Source organism: Pan troglodytes, chromosome X, assembly GCF_028858775.2.
Source record: "Pan troglodytes isolate AG18354 chromosome X, NHGRI_mPanTro3-v2.0_pri, whole genome shotgun sequence".
NCBI classification, from domain to species: domain Eukaryota; kingdom Metazoa; phylum Chordata; class Mammalia; order Primates; family Hominidae; genus Pan; species Pan troglodytes.
In genome coordinates, this window is record NC_072421.2 from 124,848,712 (window position 1) to 124,854,645 (window position 5,934).

Consider the following 5,934-nt stretch of genomic DNA (forward strand, 5'->3'; position numbering starts at 1 on the left):
AGATACCTTCCACTTGGGGTAAGGAGAAAGAAGCCAGCACTAGACATTGCCTTAGCCTGTAACACTAGGTTAACCACAGTAAAACCTAGCACCAAGTAAGTCACCATAAACCCAGACTCCAGGCTGGTATCTATAGTACTGAGTCACGAATATTCTCCAGTGCCAGGCCATACCCCACAGCCCCAGAGTTCAGGCATGCACACCAGAATTGATCTCTGGTTTGCACCACCACCAGACAGACTTTAGCAACCTCAGGCTCCTTCAGCCCTCAGTGGCAGGGTGACCACAGAGGTCCTGGGTTCCAGAACTGCCCCACTGCCAGGGAGGATTAAGTGGCCCTAGGCTTTAGGCCTACTCAAGCAAGCAACTGCATTTCCTGTTGTCGCCTAAGCGTTACTACAGGATTAGCCACATTCGTCTACAAAGAGATTTTCATACAAACGAAGTAATATGTAAATAGACAAAAATGAAACACATACTGGCAAAAAGCACTGTTACTCTCCAGGCAACCATTGTTTACATACTAGAATTTTGAAACCTAGCACTCCCACTCCCAAAGGACTTACTAAAATGAGCATTTGTATGTCCCATATTAAAAGTACTTCTAAACTATTTCAAAGGCTGTTTTTGGCAATCAGAATGAAATTATTTCACGTTTAGCTCAAATCAAGAGAAATTCTCACCAATTGATACTTTTAAGAAAAGTATCAAATAATGACTGGTTAAAACAAACCAAAAAGAAAAGTGAAACAAGGCATAAAATCTCCGAAAAAAAATCTGACAAATAAATAAAAAAGTATCCTTTTCCAAAAGAGAAATGCCAGATTAGACGTAAAAAGAAGATATAAGTAGTCTTCTTTATTATATGACTATTATAGCCACAAAACTTAAAAAGCCATTCTACTTTTCATCAAATTACGTTAACTCTTATTTCAAATGTGAGGAAAATGTGTCTTAAAAAAACAGGGGGAAAAAAAAAAAACAATTCCAGGACATATCAGAACTTGAAGGTAAGCAGGTTGAAGAAGGGAAATTAAGTCCTCCAGATCTTGGCATGCTGACTGATAAGTCAGGCTCAGAATCTTCTTTAGATACTGTGGAAAATCCTTCAAATCCTATTGCAATACTTGAAGTTCTTCTAGTTTCAACTAAAGTATTGCTAACTTTCTTTTTCATCCCAGTGAAACTGTATAATCTTTTGTAGGTGGAATATTGGTGGACTTGTCCCCAAGTTAAATTATGATTTAAAGAGACACTTAGAAAAAGAGGAAAAGCCTACTAAAACTGAGCAGGCTATCAGCAAAGACAAAAATGCAGAGAAGAACAACCGTTTATCTCTTCAGGGAGAAATTATTATTGCAATTATATTGATAACAGAACCTGGGTGTTAGTTCAGGTATTAAGAAAAACAACTGACCTGAAGTTCTGTATTACTGGGGTTGAAGAACTGAATTTTCATCATCTAGAATATATTGAAGGAAATGAGTGTCTGTTAAAGAAAGAATTATTCCATATTTATTCTGGCTGAGATAAATTAAAGGTGAAACACTTTAGGCTGCACTTAGATAATTTTCCGCTTTAATTGCCTACGTGCATCCAGTGAAAGGGAGAGGAATCCCAATTTTCATAATTGAAGATGGAGGAACAAGTTATGTGGTTGCTCTGCAGATACTATGCAAATTAGTTGAACTAACTCAGAAACCAGTTGATCAGCCCTTTGATTACATTTGTGGTGTGAGCACAGGTGCCATATTAGCTTTCATGCTGGGATTTTTTCATATGTCCTTGGATGAATGCGAGAAACTATAAAACATTAGGTTCAGACGTATTTTCACAAAATTTCATTGTTGGAAAAGTTAAAATGAGTTGGAGCCATGCATTTTATAGAAGTCAAAGGTGGGAAAAAATTCTGAAAAATAGAATGGGATTTACGCTATTGATGGCAACAGCAAGAAACCCCACATGCCTTAAGGTAACTGCCATAAGTACCATAGTAAACAGAGGGATAACACCAAAATAATTTGATGTTTTAGAAACTATGGTGCTTTAGAAACTATAATTTGTTGTTTCTAAACATAGAAACTATGACCATTTTGCTGGAATCAACTGTCATTTCAGAGGTTGTCAGTATAAAATGTGGCAGGCCATTAGAGCCTCATAGGCTACTTTGCAGAATACACATTGGGAAATGATCTTCATCAAGGCGGAGGTTTGCTTCTGAATAACTATTTGGCATTAGCAATGCATGAGTATAAATGTCATTGGCCGGATATCCCATTAGAGTGCACAGTATGCCTGGGCACTGGACATTCGGAGAGTGACATGAAAAACACTGTGATACACACAAGCTTGAAAACCAAACTTTCTAATGTTATCAACAGTGCTACAGATATAGAAGCAGTCTGTATAATGCTTGATGTTCTGTTACCTCCTGACACCTATTTTATATTCAATCCTGAAATGTGTGAAAACAACCCTAGATGAAAGTCAAAATGAAAAGCTGGATCAGCTGAAGTTAGAAGGGTTGAAATACATAGAAAAAAATGAAAAAATTTAAAAAGTTGCAAAAATATTAAGTCGAGAAAATATAACTCTGCACAGAATTAATGATGAGATATAATTGAAAACAAACATGTATGAAGGCCTGCTATTCTTTTTAAAGTTGCAATGAGTATATGCTTATGTTCTGATAAATGAAGTCCTGCTCAGAAGATTCACCAAAGTCAATAGGAAATGTGGGGTTCAACATCAGTTACATTTGAAATAATTATGAATTCTAGAGAATCCTGAAGAAGACTGTGCTTCCACCAGTTTGCACAGCATAGATAATATGCTTGGTTGCATAATTCATATGAGAATTAGGTTTTTAAGATGTTAATAATTAAGTAAGTTTTAGGAGTCTCATTGTGATCATGGTATCACGGTATTAGTAGATGTTGGTGTTATTTTGTTTGATTTTGGGAAATGTATTAATATACGTGTCAAACAAGGAACTGAAAACTATTACACTTTGTATTTTTGCTTTTGTCATCATAATCATGTTGAATTTATGTAATCATTGATTTTATTTCATGTGGAATAGCTAATTGCTTCTTAAAATTATGTTATTTACTGTTTTCATTAGCTACACTCTACAATCCACATAACACCTTTTATTTTAAAATTACTTAAATATATGCAGAAAGTAGAATTTTTTATTAAAATACTTTTATGCTTGAAATATGAGAACCAAGTACAGTTTTCTATTCAAAATTTTCTTATTTTAATATTGTTCGGCTAACAAAGATAGATAAAGTTTTATTCAAACACTTTTCTCCTTAAAATTTCAAGATAACGTACATTAACTTTTCTATGTCTAACCCTAGCTTATCCTTCCCTGTTTTAAAGTTGATTGCTTAAATTTACTGAGAAAATATTCCCATCATTAACAAAAATAAATTATTGAAATAAAAAAAGATAGAGGTTCAACATATTTAGTCATTATGGAAGTGCAAATCAAAGTCATATGCCACTTCACACCAACCACATTTGACAAAATAAAAAAAAACAGGAAATAGGAATTGTTGATAAGAATGTGGAGGTACTGGAACCCCTGTACATTGCTGGTGAGAATGTAAAATGGTGGTGCTACCACAGAAAACACATTGGCTCTTTGTTAAAATGTAAACATAAAATTTCCTTACAAGTCAGTATGAGTACTTCTTAATTGTATACCTGAGATAACTGAAAACATATTTTTTTAAAATAACTTTTGTCCAGATGTTCATAGCATCATTTTTTACTGTAGTTGAAAAATGGAAACAAACTAAATGACCATCACCTACTAAATAAAATGTGGCATAGCCATACAATGGAATATTGTAAATCTGTGAAAATGAATGAACAAATTACATAAGGGATTAACCTCAAAAACATTATATTAAGTGAAAGAAGCCAGATACAAAAGGCCAATATTGTATGATTCTATTTTTGTGAAGTGCCCAGAATAGGCAATTTTATATGGAAAGAAAGCAGAGTAGTGGTTTCCAGGGGCTGAGTGAGGGAAAATGGGGAATAACCACTTAATGTGTACAGAGTTTCTTTTTAGGATGATGAAAATGTTCTAGAATCAGTGGTAATGGTAATAAAACATTGTGAATATACTAAAAGCCACTGAATTGTACCCTTTAAGATGGTTAAAATGGTTAATTTTATGTTATGTAAACATTTTTTCTCTAATAAAGTAGATTTTCAGCAGCAAAGGGCCCATTAGAATGGAAGCATACTCTGAAGGGTTATTAGTTATCAACTCCTAACATGCAAAATATTTTTAGGTAGCATTTTTATATAGAAGAAATTATATTAAGGCATATTAAGCATTGAGTGTCATTATTATTGATGTATAATGGATTCCCATCCAACATTATGGTGTGATTTTAAAATAAGAGCCAGGAAATCAAAAGTATTTTCTCTGGGGCTTAATCTTTGATCAGATCATTGAAAAACTTATGGCTTCCAGATTTGTGGGGGACAGATACTTTTACTCATTATACAATGCTCTAAGGCCACCCAGAGAGACTGGATTATCTACATTGACTATTCACATTTCCTTAGATATATTTATTTGAATGATGGCTTCTACAAAGTAGAGAAGTCTGTCGTTATGAGAGATAAAGCCAGCTGGGCTTCTGGGTTGGGTGGGGTCTTGGAGAACTTTTCTGTCTAGCTAAAGGATTGTAAATGCACCCATCAGCACTCTGTAAAAACACACCAATCAGCACTCTGTGTCTAGCTAAAGGATTGTAAACACATCAATCAGCACTCTTTAAAAACGCACCAATCAGTGCTCTGTGTCTAGCTAACGGATTGTAAACACACCAATTAGCACTCTGTAAAAATGCACCAATCAGCACTCTGTGTCTAGCTAAAGGATTGTAAATGCACCAGTCAGCACTCTGTAAAATGGACCAATCAGCATTCTGTAAAATGGACAAATCAGCACTCTGTAAAATGGACTAATCAGCACTCTGTAAAATTGACCAATCAGCAGGACATGGGTGGGGCCAAATAAGGGAATAAAAGCTGGCCACCCGAGCCAGCAGTGGTAACGCATTTGTGTCCCCTTCCATGCTGTGGAAGCTTTGTCCTTTCGCTCTTCACAATAAATCTTGCTGCTGCTCACTCTTTGGGTCCTCACCACCTTTAAGAGCTGTAACACTCACTGTGAAGGTCTGCAGCTTCACTCCTGAAGTCAGTGAGACCACAAACCCACCGGGAGGAAAAAACAACTCTGGACGCGCCACCTTTAAGAGCTGTAACACACACTGCGAATGTCTGCAGCTTTACTCCTGAAGTCAGCAAGACCACGAACCCACTGGAAGGAAGAAGCTCCAGACACATCTGAACATCTGAAGGAACAAACTCCGGACACACCGTCTTTAAGAACTGTAACACTCACTGCTAGAGTCTGCAGCTTCATTCTTGAAGTCAGCAAGACCAAGAACTCACCGGAAGGAACTAATTCCGGACATATTTTGACATCCCAGATGGGACTATCACCTATTGCCAAGTGGTGAGTTCCATCGGACCCCTTTTGCTTGCTATTCTGTCCTATTTTTCTTTAGAATTCGGGGGCTAAATACTGGGCACCTGTCGGCCAGTTAAAAGCAACTAGTGTGGCCGCCAGACTAAAGACATGGGTGTCAGGCTTTCTGGGGAAGGGCTCTCTAACAACCCCCAACTCTTCAGAGTTGGGAGTGTTGGTTTGCCTGGAACCAGCTTACGCTTTTCCTGTACTTCTGGGCTGAGCTGAGGGTCGACAGAGAGGAAAGCCATTCAGCTCCGGGATCCGAACAAGTTGGTTGACCCTGTGGCCATGAGCGGAGCTCTCAAAGCCATGTCACTGAAGTGAGACTCACCCATCTATCCTATCTATCGTGACCCTTGCCTCCTGGG

The 5,934-nt window shown here is 37.0% G+C and overlaps 1 pseudogene; it reads left to right on the forward strand.

The window, feature by feature from the left end:
- Nucleotides 1-364: 364 nt before the first annotated feature.
- On the forward strand, nt 365-2,671 carry LOC100614032 (calcium-independent phospholipase A2-gamma-like; annotated as a pseudogene).
- The last annotated feature ends 3,263 nt before the right edge of the window (nt 2,672-5,934 follow it).